The sequence below is a fragment of the Panthera leo genome, chromosome B1, assembly GCF_018350215.1.
Source record: "Panthera leo isolate Ple1 chromosome B1, P.leo_Ple1_pat1.1, whole genome shotgun sequence".
Classification (NCBI taxonomy): Eukaryota; Metazoa; Chordata; class Mammalia; order Carnivora; family Felidae; genus Panthera; species Panthera leo.
The window spans coordinates 105,505,273-105,522,845 of NC_056682.1; the positions used below are offsets into that span (position 1 = coordinate 105,505,273).

Below are 17,573 nucleotides of genomic sequence, written 5' to 3' on the forward strand. Positions count from 1 at the left end.
TTCTTTCATATGAACTACTTATTTAAAAGCTAGGAATAGTTTTTTCCTCACAGACAATGGTTTGAATGGTAGGAAAGTATAGTTGTGGGAAGGATCTGTGCAGATTCTCAATTTTATTCTGAATAAATTTTTCTCTTCCTTTTTTTTTTCTCCATGGGCCCAAGTTTGGTCTCAGCAATGTGAATTATAGAAATCTAAATTACCCCAAAATTCTTTGCATAAACAATAAATAGAATCACTACTTCTTATCTAGTCTTCCTTCTCTTTAATAGAGGCAATGGTACATAGGCACAGGATCTTCTACTGCCTTCCAATCAGTGAACCATGGGAAGCAATAAAACATCCTAATTTTATAGGCTGTCCTTTGTGTATTCTTCCATGTATAATGCTTGAACTAGAGTCAAGGGAGGAAGAGAGTAGGTACATTCCATTCCTTACAAGGACAGCAATAAAATTCCCACTGTTTTTTAAATAGCTTGTCTACAAAGACTGTGCTTAGTGATAAACCACTTCATTTTCTTTCCCCTCCTTCAATAATAAACTGTTTTCTTTAATTTTTTTTTCTTTGCAGTTCATTATGCTGTCATATATCTGTGTTGAAAAAACATCTCTAGATCCTACACTTAATTTTTTGGTGAAGTTTATAATAATCACTACCCAAGGTACAGAATTGCTAAATTTTTCATGAGGTCTTTATAATTAACAATAACACCTGACTTCTTTTATGCCATTAAAAACGTGCCTCACATGACAAGAAAGAGGTAACTGAAGTGGGGGCTAAGTGTGTGAATTGGCTTCAAAAGAGAAGGAAAAGTCTCAGTTGAACTATTAAGGCGTATTCTCTTGAGAAAGGTTATGATTCACAAAAAAATGTTACACACTTATAAAAACACAATGAAAATGGTGCACACAAACAGTAAAGAACATTTTAAAAGTCATGTATCCGTTCAAAATAACTATTTCAATTGGATGATGATATTCACTTATATTAACTGAAATGACCAGAAGGAAATAGAACTGTTTGTGAAAAAAAAAAAAAAAAAAAAAAAAACAGTATCAAAATAGGACAGATATTAACCTAAAATACAACAGTATGTTCAATGCTATAATTAAAAGGGTTAAGCCTTTAAAAAAAAAAAAAAACTTTGATGTGCTGGTAAAAATTAAAAGAAAACTCACTATTGTTTATGTGGCAAGCAGAATAATGGCTCCATGACCCGGTCGGTAAAATTTGGGAATATGGTACTTTACAGGTAAAAGCACTTTGCAGATGCGATTAAGTGTTTTGAGATAAGGAAATTATTTTGGATGATTTAAGTGGGCCCAATGTAATCACAAGAGTCCTTCCAAGGGAAAGAGGGAGGCAGGAAAGTGAGAGTTTTGAAAACAGAGGCCAGATGATGAAATGGCTGGCTTTGAAGGTGAAAAGAGGCCATGAACCAAAGAAGCTGAAAGAATAAGGAATGGATTCTCCCCTAATGCCTCCAGAAGGAATCAGCCTGCTAACACCTTGATGGAAGCCCTAAAAGACTCATTTTGGACTTCTGACATCCAGAACTGTAAGAGCGAGAATAACTTTGTGTTGTGTTAAGCCACTAAGTTTCTAATAATTTCTTATAGCAACAATGGGGCACTGATACAATGCAACACGTGAGTTTTATTTTAACTGTATAATATAAATTCATTGAAGACTAAAACAAATCCAGTATTAATTATTTCATAAGCTGTAAATATAATTTTAAGTATTGAAAGCAAATGCCTTTATATTTGGGTATGATCTATGAGTTTTAGATCTCTTGGAATGTTAAGAACTGTTCTGTTAAAATACTTAATCACTCAGTTAAATGTTAGCTTTATATATGACAGCCTCTAACTCAACTTCTTTAGTCATAGTGATGTCAATTAGCCCTTCCAATGATAAACAACTGTATTAACAATTCTATAGTAAGGAATTTGTATTCATAATACAATGTCAGGGATTCTAAATGTGTAAATTGCTTCTGCCTTAAAAGTTTTTTTGTTTGTTTGTTTTTCCTCATTAAATTACAGTCAGAAGCCAGAAGAAATCAGACATCATAGCAATGGGTTTAAATTATTAGGAATTTTGAATGAAGTGTCTAACTCTGTGAGATTTCACCATAATTACAAATATTTTACTTTATGTTATGTAGACCCACAGCTTTGAAATGTTTTAAAACTATATCACAGTCTAGTACTGCCGAGAGGCTTATGAGATATTTAATAAACATCTTGAAACCCATTTACACTAGCACATTTCAATGAAACTGTTTCCAGTAAAATAGAATGTGAAAGAATTGATTGTACTGCTGAATGTAAATAGCATTTCAGATTGGAGTTAAACCTCCCAAGAAAGATTAAAAACAAGCACCTTGTCAAACTTTGTTATTAGGGATCATATTTAAAAATGTGTTGTGCATGATTTATTTTACAAGAAGGTAAATGTTAGCGTATTATAGGGCAATAAATGGTATTTGTTTGTGTATACAGTAAAAAAAAAATCCTTGACTATAAAGCCTCCTGAAATATTAGATATGCATCTAAAACATTTTCTTGTTGATAAATTTTGACATGCAAGATATTGGTATTAACTAGACATCTTGTTCATTAATTTAAGTTTTTACAAGATAAGAAACATGCTATATAAAACTTCACAATTCTTAGTTGACCATGGCTATATTTTTAAATAAAATTAATTGCCTTGAATATAACTATGTATAGGTTTTTTAGAACTAAATTACATATATACTATATGTAAATTATATACTATAATTACATACATAGAATTTTTAGAAAAAAGTTACTGAACATCCCAATGGTCTTCAAAACAATTTTGTTATATATTTCATTTATCTGCCATGCTTAGATCTAAAGAAATAAGTAAATGGATGGTACCTGACTTGTATTCCATATTTTTAAACTTATAAAACTAGACGATCAAAATTTTGAGATTTCGATATCAGATCAAAGTCTATTTAATTCAAAAGGTATTTAAAAATATGTTTTGATGAATTGAAGCAACATAAAATTTAATAGATATGCACAATGACAAAGTGGTCTTTTCTTGACGTACCTATGAATACTAATACCTCCACAATTAAAGCTTCATCATGGGTATGGAGGCTGGCTTCCAAACCTTAGGAAAGATGCATATTGCTACATTCAACAATTTGTCAGATACTGACATTTGGCTTCCCAGCATGTATGAAAGATCTGTAATGAGGAGGAATATTGGTTGTTATGCAACAGATATCTCATACATACTGTTTCCATGATTTTTGTTTGTTATGTGCTGTTTAAAATTTCTAGAGAGCACAACACAAATGCTAGTCTATGACAAAATAAGGATAAATGCCAGAAGGAGCAATTTGGAATTCTTAATTTCACTGTGTAAAAAACATGGAGTCAGAAGGTAACTAGAAAGATTTTTCGGATCACATAAGAACTTCTCCTAGTTATGATCTAGATATATTTATAAAAAGTCTTCATATCACCTCAGACATTCTTTTAAATATTCCTTCAACAAATATTTATGAAGCAGGCACTCTTTTTTTTAAATATGAAATTTATTGTCAAATTGGTTTACATACATTACCCAGTGCTCATCCCAATAGGTGCCCTCCTCAATGCCCACTTTCCCTTCCTTGCCACCCCCCATCAACCCTCAGTTTATTCTCAGTTTTTAGAGTCTCTTATGGTTTGGATCCCTCCCTCTCTAACTTTTTGTTTTCCTTTTCCCTCCCTCATGGTCTTCTGTTAAGTTTCTCAGGATCCACGTAAGAGTGAAAAAATATGGTATCTGTCTTTCTCTGTATGACTTATTTCACTTAGCATAACACTCTCCAGTTCCATCCACGTTGCTACAAAAGGCCATATTTCATTCTTTCTCATTGCCAAATAGTATTCCATTGTATATATAAACCACAATTTCTTTATCCATTCATCAGTTGATGGACATTTAGGCTCTTTGAATAATTTGGCTATTGTTGAAAGTGCTGCTATAAACTTTGGGGTAAAAGTGCCCATGCATCAGCACTCCTGTATCCTGTGGATAAATTCCTAGCAGTGCTATTGCTGGGTCATAGGGTAGATCTATTTTTAATTTTTTGCAGAACCTCCACACTGTTTCCAGAGAGGCTGCACCAGTTTGCATTCCCACCAACAGTGCAAGAGGGTTCCCATTTCTCCACATCCTCTGCAGCATCTATAGTCTCCTGATTTGTTCTTTTTAGCCACTCTGACCAGCGTGAGGTAGTATCTCAGTGTGGTTTCGATTTGTATTTCCCTGATGAGGAGTGATGTTCAACATCTTTTCATGTGCCTGTTGGCCATCTGGATGTCTTCTTTAAAACAACATCTATTCATGTTTTCTGCCCATTTCTTCACTGGATTATTTGTTTTTCAGGTGTGGAGTTTGGTGAGTTCTTTATAGATTTTGGATACTAGCCCTTTATCCGATATGTCATTTGCAAATATCTTTTCCCATTCCATGGGTTGCCTCTTAGTTTTGTTGATTGTTTCCTTTGCTGTGCAGAAGCTTTTTGTCTTCATGAGATCCCAATAGTTCATTTTTGCTTTTAATTCCCTTGCCTTTGGGGATGTGTCAAGTAAGAAATTGCTGTGGCTGAGGTCAGAGAAGTTTTTCCCTGCTTTCTCCTCTAGGGTTTTGATGGTTTCCTGTCTCACATTCAGGTCCTTTAACCATTTTGAGTTTGTTTTTGTGAATGGTGTAAGAAAGTGGTCTAGTTTCATCCTTCTGCCTGTTGCTGTTCTGTTCTCCCAGCACCATTTGTTAAAGAGACTGTCTTTTTTCCATTGGATATTCTTTCCTGCTTGGTCAAAGATTAGTTGGCCATACTTTTGTGGGTCGGATTCTGGGGTTTCTATTCTATTCCATTGGTCTATGTGTCTGTTTTTGTGCCAATACCATGCTGTCTTGATGATTACAGCTTTGTAGTAGAGGCTAAAGCCTGGGATTGTGATGCCTCCTGCTTTGGTCTTCTTCTTCAATATTACTTTCTCTATTCATGGTCTTCTGTGGTTCCATACAAATTTTAGGATTTCTTGTTCTTGCTTTGAGAAGAATGATGGTGCAATTTTGATTGGGATTGCATTGAATGTGTAGATAGCTTTGGGTAGTATTGACATTTTAACAATATTTATTCTTCCAATCCATGAGCACGGAATGTTTTTCCATTTCTTTGTATCTTCTTCAGTTACCTGCATAAGCTTTCTATAGTTTTCAGCATACAGATCTTTTACATCTTTGGTTAGATTTATTCCTAGGTATTTTATGATTCTTGGTACAATTGTGAATGGCGTCAGTTTCTTTCTTTGTCTTTATGTTGCTTCATTATTAGTGTATAAGAATGCAACTGATTTCTGTACATTAATTTTGTATCCTGCAACTGCTGAATGCATGTATCAGGTCGAGCAGAATTTTGGTGGAGTCTATCGGATTTTCCATGTATAATATCATGTCATCTACTGAAAGTGAAAGCTTGACTTCATCTTTGCCAATTTTGATGCCTTTGATTTCCTTTTGTTGTCTGATTGCTGATGCTAGAACTTCCAACACTATGTTAAACAACAGCGGTGAGTGTGGGCATCCCTGTCGTGTTCCTGATCTCAGGGGGAAAGCTCTGTTTTTCCCCATTCAGGATGATATTAGCTGTGGGCTTTTCATAAATAGCTTTTATGATGTTTAAGTATGTTCCTTCTATCCCGACTTTCTCGAGGGTTTTTTTATTAAGAAAGGATGCTGAATTTTGTCAAAGGCCTTTTCTGCATCGATTGACAGGATCATATGGTTCTTATCTTTCTTTTATTAATGTGATGTATCACGTTGATTGATTTGCGAATGTTGAACCAGCCCTGCATCCCAGGAATGAATCCCACTTGATCATGGTGTATAATTCTTTTTATATGCTGTTGAATTCGATTTGCTAGTATCTTGTTGAGAATGTTTGCATCCATATTCATCAGGGATATTGGCCTGTAGTTCTCTTTTTTTACTGGGTCTCTGTCTGGTTTAGGAATCAAAGTAATGCTGGCTTCATAGAATGAGTCTGGAAGTTTTCCTTCTCTTTCTATTTTTTGGAACAGCTTGAGAAGGATAGGTATTATCTCTGCTTTAAATGTCTGGTAGAATTCCCCTGGGAAGCCATCTGGTCCTGGACTCTTATTTTTGGGAGATTTTTGATAACTGATTCAATTTCTTCACTGGTTATGGGTCTGTTCAAGTTTTCTATTTCTTCCTGTTTGAGTTTTAGAAGTGTGTGGGTGCTTAGGAATTTGTCCATTTCTTCCAGGTTGTCCAGTTTGTTGGCATATAATTTTTCATAGTATTCCCTGATAATAGCTTGTATTTCTGAGGCATTGGTTATCATAATTCCATTTTCATTCATGATTTTATCTATTTGGGTCATCTCCCTTTTCTTTTTGAGAAGCCTGGGTAGAGGTTTTATCAATTTTGTTTATTTTTTCAAAAAAACAACTCTCGTTTCATTGATCTGGTCTACAGGTTGTTTTTTTTTTTTTAGATTCTATATTGTTTATTTCTGCTCTGATCTTTATTATTTCTCTTCTTCTGCTGGGTTTGGGGTGTCTTTGCAGTTCTGCTTCTATTTCCTTTAGGTGTGCTGTTAGATTTTGTATTTGGGATTTTTCTTGTTTCTTGAGATAGGCCTGGATTGCAATGTATTTTCCACTCAGGACTGCCTTCGCTGCATCCCAAAGCATTTGGATGGTTATGTTTTCATTTTCATTTGTTTCCATATATTTTTAAATTTCTTCTATAATTGCCTGTTTGACCCATTCATTCTTTAGTAGGGTATTCTTTAACCTCCATGCATTTGGAGGTTTTCCAGACTTTTTCCTGTGGTTGATTTCAAGTTTCATAGCATTGTGGTCTGAAAATGTGCATGGTATGATTTCAATTCTTTTATACTTATTAAGGGCTTTTTTGTGACCCAATATGTGATCTGTCTTGGAGAATGTTCCATGTGCACTTGAGAAGAAAGTATATTCTGTTGCTTTGGGATGCAGAGTTCTAAATATATCTGTCAAGTCCATCTGATCTAATGTATCATTCAGGGCCCTTGTTTCTTTATTGATCCTGTGTCTAGATGATCTTTCCATTGCTGTAAGTGGGGCCATTAAAGTCCCCTGCAGTTACCACATTCTTATCAATAAGGTTACTTATGTTTGTGATTAATTGTTTTTTATTTGGGGTTTCTATATTCGGCACATAGACATTTATAATTGTTAGTTCTTCTTGATGGATAGACCTGTAATTATTATATAATGCCCTTCTTCATCTCTTGTTACAGCCTTTAATTTAAAGTCTAGTTTGTCCGATATAAGTGTGGCTACTCCAGCTTTCTTTTGACTTCCAGTAGCATAATGTATAGTTCTCCATCTCCTCACTTTCAATCTGAAGGTGTCCTCAGGTCTAAAATGAGTTTCTTGTAGACAGCAAATAGATGGATCTTGTTTTTTTTATCCATTCTGATACCCTCTGTCTTTTGGTTGGAGCATTTAGTCCATTTACATTCAGTGTTATTATAGAAAGATATGGGTTTAGAGTCATTGTGATATCTGTAGGTTTCATGCTTGTAGTGATGTCTCTGGTACTTTGTGGTCCTTGCAACATTTCACTCACAGAATCCCCCTTAGGATCTCTTGTAGGCCTGGTTTAGTGGTGATGAATTCCTTCAGTTTTTGTTTGTTTGGGAAGACGTTTATCTCTCCTTCTATTCTGAATGACAGACTTGCTGGATAAAGGATTCTCGGCTGCATATTTTTTCTGTTCATCACATTGAAGATTTCCTGCCATTCCTTTCTGGCCTGCCAAGTTTCAGTAGATGGGTCTGCTACTATTCTTATGTGTCTCCCTTTGTAAGTCAGAGCATATTTATCACTAGCTGCTTTCAGAATTTTCTCTTTATCATTGTATTTTTCCAGTTTCACTATGATATGTTGTACAGAAGATCAATTCAAATTACGTCAGAAGGGAGTTCTCTGTGCCTCTTGGATTTCAATGCCTTTTTCCTTCCCAAGAGCAGGGAAGTTCTTAGCTATGATTTGTTCAAGTACACCTTTGGCCCTTTCTCTCTTCTTCTGGAATTCCTATGATATGGATATTGTTCCGTTTGATTGCATCACTTAGTTCCCTAATTCTCCCCTCATACTCCTGGACTTTTTTATCTCTTTTTCTCAGCTTCCTCTTTTTCTATAATTTTATCTTCTAATTCACCTATTCTCTCCTCTGCCTCTTCATTCCATGCTATGGCAGACTCCATTTTATTTTGCACATCATTTATAGCACTTTTTAGCTCCTCGTGACTATTTCTTAGTCCCTTGATCTCTGTAGCAATAGATTCTTTGCCATCCTCTATGCTTTTTTCAAGCCCAGTGATTAATTTTATGAGTATTATTCTAAATTCTTCTTCCATTATATTGCCTAAATCATTTTTGATCAATTCATTAGCTGTCACTACTTCCTGGAGTTTCTTTTGAGGAGAATTCTTCCGTTTCATTCTTTTGGGTAGTCCCTGCAATAGCTCTAAACTGAAGGGCACTTCCCCTGTGCTGTCCAGAGTAACTTGTGTTGGTGGGCGGGGCCGCAGTCAGACTTGCTCTCTGACCCCAGCCCACTGCTGGGGCCACAGTCAGACTGGTGTGTACCTTATCTTCCCCTCTCCCATGGGCAGGACTCACTCTGGAGTGGTGTGGCCCCTGTCTGGGCTGCTTGCACACTGCCAGGCTTGTGGTGCTGCTTCGATGGGATCTGGTGTATTAGCTGGGGTGTATCTGCAAGGTGCACAGGGGCAGGAGGTGCAGGCTTAGCTTGCTTTGCCATGGGTGGTCCCCTGCTGGAGGGACCCTGCAGCACTGGGAGGGAGGCAGGCCCATGGGAGTGATGGATCCACAGAAGCACAGCATTGCACATTTGCGTGGTGCAAGGAAGTTCGGTGACTGGAACTGGTTCCCTTTGGAATTTTGGCTGGGGGATGGAAGAGGGAAATGGCACTTGCCCACATTTGTTCCCTTGCTGAGCTGAGCTCTGTCTTGAGGGACTCAACAACTGTCCCTCCCAGTGTCCTCTCACCCTCCCTGCTCTGAGAGCAGAGCTGTTGACTTTTAACATTCCAGATGTTAAGTCCTGCTGGCTGTCAGAACTCATGGAGTCCGGCCCCTCCGCTTTTGCAAGCCAGACTTTGAGAGCTCTGCCTTGTCAGGTGGACTGTCCCTCCACTGCCCTGGCTCCCTCCGGCCAGTCTGTGTAGCATGAACCGCCTCTCCGCCCTTCCTACCCTCTTCCGTCGGCCTCTTGTCTACTGCTTGGCTCCAGAGAGTCCACTCTGCTAGTCTTCTGGCGTTTTTCTGGGTTATTTAGGCAGATGTCGGTGGAATCTAAGCAATCAGCAGGACAAGATGAGCCCAGCATCCTCCTACACTGCCATCTTCAGTCTTTTCCTTCTCCTCCCTCAAGCAGGCACTGCTTAAGGAGCTATGAATGCCACAATGAAGAATACAGATGTGAAAACTTGACCTTTAGGATTACCTTTTGAGAAGAGGCAATTAACAACATAAGTAGGTAGAGTATTATGAAATGTGATAGGTGCTGCAGAAAAAAAAAACGCAGGCTAATACCAGGGTTCTAATTGTACCTGGCCTTGATTGCCCAAGCCAATATTTTAGATTTTTTATGAGCTGACAAATGAGAAGCACCTGCATAATAATCAACATCATCTATTTATTTGTGAAAATAATCTTACAATTATGTAAGGAGCATTTATTTTTACTTATCAGAGCAAAACTTTGCTAAAGGAAAAGAAACATCTTTATTAAACTGTATTTACACTTAAGATTAACTGTGTTTTGGTTTTCTAAAAATCTAGGTAAAAAAACCTAGTCCTCTACCTGTAAGTACAATGGTCATGTCATATCCAAAGATAATGTACTTAGAAATTGGTAAATATGTATTTATTTATATATCATTTTATACCAAGCAATAAACATGCTGTGTTGTACAGAGGCCAAAGACAGGCCACCCCAAGATGGGTTACTTCAGCATGGAGATTATGATGACCTTCCCTATCTTTGACCTTCCCCCCTCCCCCAACCAACCTATTGCCTAAAAAGAATTTAGATAGAGGACCAGATAACTACATTATAGACAAGGAGGAAGTTTCAAAGTCTGTTAAAATTCCTCTCTAAGTCCCATTGATTCTGAGTGTCCCAGCAAACATTTACTAAACACTGACTTTTTTTTATCTTCCTGTGAATTTCATCCCTTCCCTTTGAAGTCCCAGACCTGTACTCACTTCTCCTTATTTAGAATGACATATATACTTCATTTTACATGACTGTCTTTGGGATTTCATGTCTGTGTAGACTTCCCATATGTCAGAAATTAAATCTGATTTTCTCTTATTAATCTGTCTAATGTCAATTTGATTCTTAGTCCAACTATAAAAATCTTAGACAGAGGAAAATTTCTTCTTCCTCAATGGTAGTTGTAATAACAACTTTCAGTTACCTCTCATTGCCCAGGTGCTCCCAGGTGCTATTGTATCCGGATGAAGTTTGCTGCAAGCTGTAGTTCTACAGGAGCCATTCTCACAAGGTGAGCTCACTTAACTTTGCTGTTGAGGTTTCCCCATGGCAGGGGTTCAGATCGGTGTCTTCTAGCTGGCATCCAGGCAAACAACAGATACCAATAGCCTCAAAATTGAGTTGGAAGACAGAAAGTGTTTTTTTTTCTCTTATTAGTATTATAATGCTTTTAATACAACCTACAGCAAAAATGAAACAAAATTCCCAAAACTCAAAACCCAAACTAAAACAACAAAAACACAATAAAATCTGAGATCAGGGAAGTTCCCTCAGAAATAGGACTGTTAGGGGCGCCTGCGTGGCTCAGTCATTTACTTATCTATGATTCTTTATTTTGGCTCAGGTCATGATCTCATGGTTTGTGGGATTGAGCCCCAAGTTGGGCGCCATGTTGACCATGCGGAGCTTGCTTGGGATTTTCTCGCTCTCCTCTCTATCTGCCCCTCCCCTGGCTCTCTCTCTCTCTCAAAATAAATAAATAAACATTAAAAAAAAAAAAAGAAATAGGACTGTTATAGACCATCAAAGATTGGAACATCATTTATTTTGGAAGTTAACTGATTAAAAAAGTAAAATCTATAGTGGGTGAGTACAAACACATACTATTGTATTCTAACTAAGAGAAAAACAGTTCTAAGGTGACAAAATTTTAAAAATGCCCGGTGAAAAAGAAGCTAGAACAATTTCTACCTCCTGATAGAAAATTTCTATCTTCTGATCATCACTGACAGATCAGTTATCTCTCTAAAGTTATTAGAAATGTCATAGCTATTTGCAATGTGTCATTCTGGGTTCCTTTTTATCATTTGTTCTGGGATATATTATGGGTATACGGAGATCTCAATTTAAAGACCTTTCTTTTATATACCATCCTTTTACTTGAAAGGCTCAATATTGATATAAATGTGTTACATTAAAGTATGTAAAATATTGTCCTCTAGATTATTTTTTAATATTTTTTTCATAATTTTCTAAATTTCTTTAGTAATATTTTACTGCCATAAACTTGATGTCCATGGGTTTTAACGTGCTAGAAGCAAATTATCTTGAGTATATGATTTTTGTATTGTGCATTTAAGCCTTTGAAATAATTATTTTATTATTCTTCTAATCTCTGTCCTAGTCCTTTCTTCCATTAGTTTTAAAACTAACTGTGTCCCTTTTCAAGGTCTGACAGTTGTATATTTTAAATGAGTACCATATATTCAATTCTTAAAAGAGGAAGGCAAAAATGGGAAAATTCATGTAAGAGTGAAAAATTATACATTTTAAGCTTTAGATGAAATGCTTTTCATAATTTTAAAAAGTTTTAGGTACCAATTTGTATTGTCAGGGAACAAGAATGTCCTGTCACCTTCAAGGTGCTTCTCGCTGGACTAAGAATCAAATTGACATGAGCGAAATTAACAGGAAAAAAATCAAATTTAATTTCCTACATAGGGAGAATCCACACCAATAGGAAATTTCAAAGAATTTCAAAGACAGGCAAGATGAGGTATACATGTTATTCTAAACTAAGGAGAAGGGATAGGGATCTGGACTTCAAAAGAAGGAATCTAATTTACAGAAAGTTGAAAAAAGACTAAATGTTTGGTAAACAAATGTTTACTGGGGCACTCAGAAACCACAGGACAAGGAAGACTTTGATCAAACTTAGGCCTTGCTAGGTTCTTCCCTATCTACCATATTCCCATACCTAGTTAGTATACATTTCCTAGTATAATGCTAGTGATAGTTCTCTTCCTGGAATAGATCCTCTAAATTCTTTTCAGGCACTGTTTGTGTGTGTGTGTGTGTGGGGGGGGGGGGGGGGGGTAAAAGAACTTTTCCTAAATCTGCTGGGTTTTGATGGCCTTTAACTCAAAATAATCTTTATGCCAAAGTGTCCCACCTAGGGCAGCCTGCCCTTGGCTCCAACAGTATTAATACTTTAAAATTAATGTAAGACTTACTAGTGTTAAGAAAAACTAACATCTTAAAGAAAATGATTAGAATGGAATTAAGAAAAAAAATGGCATAAATAAGGAATAATGATTTCCAAATACAGGATGGCAATTTTGTCCTGTATGTATTGCAACGTGCAGAGCTTTGGAATCTAAGAAGTGAGACAGTAAGATGTGTCTGCTTTTCCTTCTCACACTGGCACACACTCAGCTAAAGCCCATGGCAAATAATTGGTGATCAGGGGGAATAAGCTCTGAGTTTGGATGTCCTCCAGGTCCCCGTCTACCACATCAGACTAGGCGGCCAGTAAAGTCCCCGATTGGTTCTTCTTAACCTCTCAAGAATTCCTTTACTGGTGGCAGGCACAATTTCCCACTTCTACTTAGAAATAACTCTCAGAGCTAAGGAGCTGCCAATTTTTGCTAATTTTCAAAGCACCAATTAGTTTAGATTGTTTTCCATACAAAGCTCTTAAATGCTGTAAATTTTTTTCTTTGATTTAATATATCTTTTTCTACTTCTTACAATGGGACTAATGGCATGCCATGATTTATATAGCCAAACTAGAATCTGAAGTCCAAGTATATATTTTAAATTATTGTCTGAATTATTTAAATTTTTTCAACTTCTTTCTCACATTTGGTGTGCAAATTATATCTCCTCCTGATCTGGAAAAATATGCCTATTATCACAATTATTATAAGAAAACTAAGGACCAAAATATAATTAACGTGTTTTTGATTTTGAGGAAATCATTGAAGAGAAGAAAAAATCACTAACCATAAAATTACAATGAGAATAAGTTGAATTTTAACTCCATTTGGGTTCATTTTAACAACATTCCTTCCACATTTGCTATTGTATCTCGTAGCACTACTAATAGTTAAAAATAATGTGGAAAAATAAATGTAATGTCTGCTTTTTTTGGCCAAAGGGATCGTTTTTGTTCAGAAAGAATGCAGAAGCAACCTTAGCCTACAGCTCCGTGACTGTGTCCAAATCAGTCACAAGTGAAGCAATGGATTCGGTGTTTTCCCATACCACACGGCACCCATAAGGCACGTACACGCACTGCTAAGGGGAATTCTGGGATTAGGTCCAAACTAATTTTTGTTGTGATTATATAGATCTTAATAATAAGAAAGGGCTCTTCAGCTTTGGGGCAGATTTTCAGATTGTTAATCACCATGTTGTTTTTCTCTGCAGAAATGTTATATTTATCATTTGGCTAAGTCTCGTGCATTGATGAGTTTCTCATTTCTTGGGAGATGTGAATTGATTCAGAAAACTCCTAACCAGCATGCTACTGGCAGAAAAATATATTTCGGTTATTTAAAAGGCATTTATTGAGCTCCAACTTCCAGAAGCACAGCATGTTATGATGGGGCAGACACAACAGAATTTTAAATTACGTTTTTTGTTTTTTGTGACTATATTAACATGCATTCCTGAAATAAGGTGCAAAATGCCATAAAGCAACAAATCTAGAACTTGTGGCAATTTATTACAAAGATCTGAGAATAAAGTGGTTGTCTTTGTGTTGGGTGATGAGTCCTTTAGGAAACTAGAGGTGGAGTGAAGCTCGGTTTTGAAGGGGGCATTTGAGGGTAATGATGAGGTAGAGTAGGAACTGACCATACACCAAAATATACAAGACAGAGTGATATTTTCATAAAGATCAGTTCCTTCTTAAGTATTGACATTGTATTATAAATGTAGACACTAAATAGAGAGACCAGTCATGTAAGTTCTTATACACTATTAAAATTATAAACACTACAGCCCAATCCATAACCCATTTATTTTTTCCTCTTAATCATCCAGGATTTTTGTAGAAAGAAATTATATGATGGTTAATAACTGTATCCTCTACAATTAATTTCACAACTAATAGACCAGTTTTTAAGTTAGAAGATTATTTACAATCACATAATTAAAAAAATATTTGGACTTTGGGGGAAGAAATGCTGAATGGAAAAGGTGTTAGGAGAGGATGAACAGATTGGGAAAAAAAATCAATCAGAGTGATAAGAAATTCTGGAGACACACACACTCTAATGTCCTATTTTTAAACTAATAGAAATATCGCAGCTTACCCATTTCATGTCAGGAGTTCAATCTATTTCTTTTAATAACACTCTGAAGACTTGTGTTAGTGTGCATCAGCATGCTGAGGCCAGCATCTCAAATGGGATTGAACATAATAATCTTTCCCTGACATATCTGATTACATATTTTCCTAAATTAAATGAAAAATACTGACAAAAATTCAATGAAAATCTGTTTTAGGGAAAGTTTTGGTTCATAGACCAAGTTTTAAAACATCTACCCACACTAATACTGCTGTTACTATTGCTACCTAAGTAATAATTTGTCTCTGTTGGGCAATATATTCAAGACTTTCTGAGTCACTGTATTTCTATCATTGTCACTGTTCACAAATAGGGCCTATTTTATAGCTATATAATAATAAAGAGTAACAGAAAGAGTATACAAATATACATCAGTACAAACACCGGGGTAGAAAATGTAACTGTCTAACAATGGCACTGTGCTTATAAAGGGAGATTGGCTAATGCAAGTATGAAGTTTTCTCCAAATGGTCTATCAAGGGAAGTTCCCATAGGCACTATCTTCCTTTTGATAGGATTATGTTTTGCTGTTTCAGCTTTCTCCTTCCTTTTAGATAAACGGTACAGCCTTCCCCCAGCCCCTTTGTACTCTTAACACCCCTGTTCAACCTCTGTGTTGCTGTCCCATTACTGCTGAGGACACTGGTGGGGAAGAGCACAGTGAGGCAAGCCCAGAGTACAGTTCTGAGACCAGGAGAGTGAAGGGGATATTTTAACGAGCTCATACACTGTAAGCCGAGCTTCTAGATTCAACTTCAACAACTTCTGACAGTTTTGACAATGAAGGAGTAGCTTGACATTTTCTTTTTGGGAACATAAGTGCCATCTATCATCCCAGTTGTCTAGTGATTTCAAGAGCTGCAGAGGAGAGGCTGGAAATGCTTTGTGTATGGAACACATCTGAGGTGAGAAAACTGAAGATCAACTGAATCTCAGGTGAGAAATGGGATTCTTCTGTAACAGCCTGGAAAACCGAGACAAGATATGCTGAATAGGAGTTTATAAAGATGAACCTCACCAAAATAAATAGCATTGGAATATATAAAAATTCAAAGGATTCAAAGAAAGTATTCAAGGGATTTCAGCATCTGATGGGAATTATGAAAGATGATCTCTAGTTTTATGAATTAATTCATAAAACTTTGAATCACTTTTGAGGTTGAAATTTTAAACCTAGAGGGTGGGATTTAAACCTGTTTAATGATTCACTTTTCAAAAAGCACCCACGTCCAAAAATGGGTTCCATTTCTAACCGCATACCAGTTGCAGGAAAACTGAACAAATGACTTGACCCCTCTATATCCCAAATGTAATGTGTAGATGAGGGGTAGTTTTGGTATTCGCCTGAATAATTACCTTGACGTTATTTATGTAAAGTGCTTAGAAAATGCTTGTTCCATAAGTGCCCTATACGTGTTAGCTACCAGTTTTATCATAAGCCAAAGTGTATTTTGCACAGTAAGCACAGTTTAAATAATTTGTGTACATTCCAGTTTGCAAATCAGTGATTGGCAGAAGCTCATAAAATGTATTTATTTGTTTTGATTTTGAGTTTTATGGTTATTTGAACAGACTTTAAGACCTAAGCTTCCTAGGTACAGAGATGTCAAAATTCATAATTATGTGAAGTAAAATATATGAAATGTCAAAACTCATAATTATGTGAAGTAAAATATATGAAATATGAGTACCAATAATTCCTCCAGTCTCTTTCTATTTATATGTCATTCAAAGTATTTTCTTTCCTAGTTTGGTTTTCAGCAGGTGATGCATTTTCAGGAATTTAAGAGGTCTGAAAAGGAGAGGAAATAGATCCTAAGACCCAGGCAATCCCATTCTTCCTTTATTTCAAAGGCAAGGGAGCAAGAGAAAGAAAATAGAAAGTCCCAACCAGCTCTCAATCATGAATTTCATCATCTCAAAAGAGGCACGCAAAACAAAATTGAAGTTTTCAAAAAATAAGAATGCCTGGAGGAACTCTCTTTGTTAAAAGAATACTTCTTTCTTAAGCATGTTTGTTAACAAGGAAGGCAATTATTAAGTTCTGCAAGAATAGAAGGGAAAACCTACCAATCTTATATGGGTAAGTGTGTTTAAATACCATAAATAAAAGATTTATGACTTGTGTTAACAGAAATCATGCCTGAATAAAAGATTCCTCTGGCATAGATGGAACAGTGGAGGATGTAGAAGATCCTTTGGGTGCCACTTGAGAAAGCAGCTGGATTATATTCCGGTTCTGTCTGAAGTTTGCTTTCGGGCAAGCACCAGATTGATTGCACATTAGATAAGATTTTGTCTGGAACATTTCCGGGTGTCACTGTCCAGACATTTTCTTATGAGCTTTCATGATAGCAATTTTGAGTTGGAATTTCTGGTAGGGATAAAGAATTTTTATAATATCTGTATTTATACTGGCAGCCTGACCCACCCCCCTTTTTAAAAATTGTAATTACCTCTTTCAATTACTTTACTTTGGGAGTAGAATATAAAGATTTAATAGGTTGGCATTGTGCTTAGAATTTATAAAAGACGCTAAAATAAAAAGACGCATCAGTTACAACAGAGTATTCATTGTTTGGAAAGTGATAGAGTCAAATGGCATTGATTTCTAGCATAATGGACTATGACCCTCATCCATCTGTTCAGGACCTGATGCAGAAATCAATATAATCTTTTCCTGGGGAAGCCCAAGGCATTCTCTGCATTGAGTCATAGGGCTTCCAGATTGCTAATGTGATTAAAAAATAATCAAGGCCTTCCAGAAGCTTTATTTTCCAACATACTCTAAAAAGTTTTCCCTTAGAAAGAGCTCTTTCTGATCAAATTTTGTTATGCAGTTTATTTCTTTCATTC

At 36.1% G+C, this 17,573-nt stretch overlaps 1 long non-coding RNA gene across 12 annotated transcripts in view; it reads left to right on the forward strand.

Moving 5' to 3' along the window:
• The window catches only part of LOC122217929, a 95,636-nt gene that overhangs the window by 50,822 nt on the left and 27,241 nt on the right, over window positions 1-17,573 (forward strand). For 8 of the 12 annotated variants that reach the window (XR_006201763.1, XR_006201767.1, XR_006201764.1 and 5 more), the window contains 2 exons: window positions 9,515-9,619; window positions 10,579-10,651. This is a non-coding gene — a long non-coding RNA (uncharacterized LOC122217929). Of the gene's footprint in view, window positions 1-9,514; window positions 9,620-10,578; window positions 10,652-15,555; window positions 15,642-17,573 lie in introns of those variants that run through there. The other 4 variants (XR_006201771.1, XR_006201768.1, XR_006201769.1 and 1 more) reach the window with 3 other exon arrangements.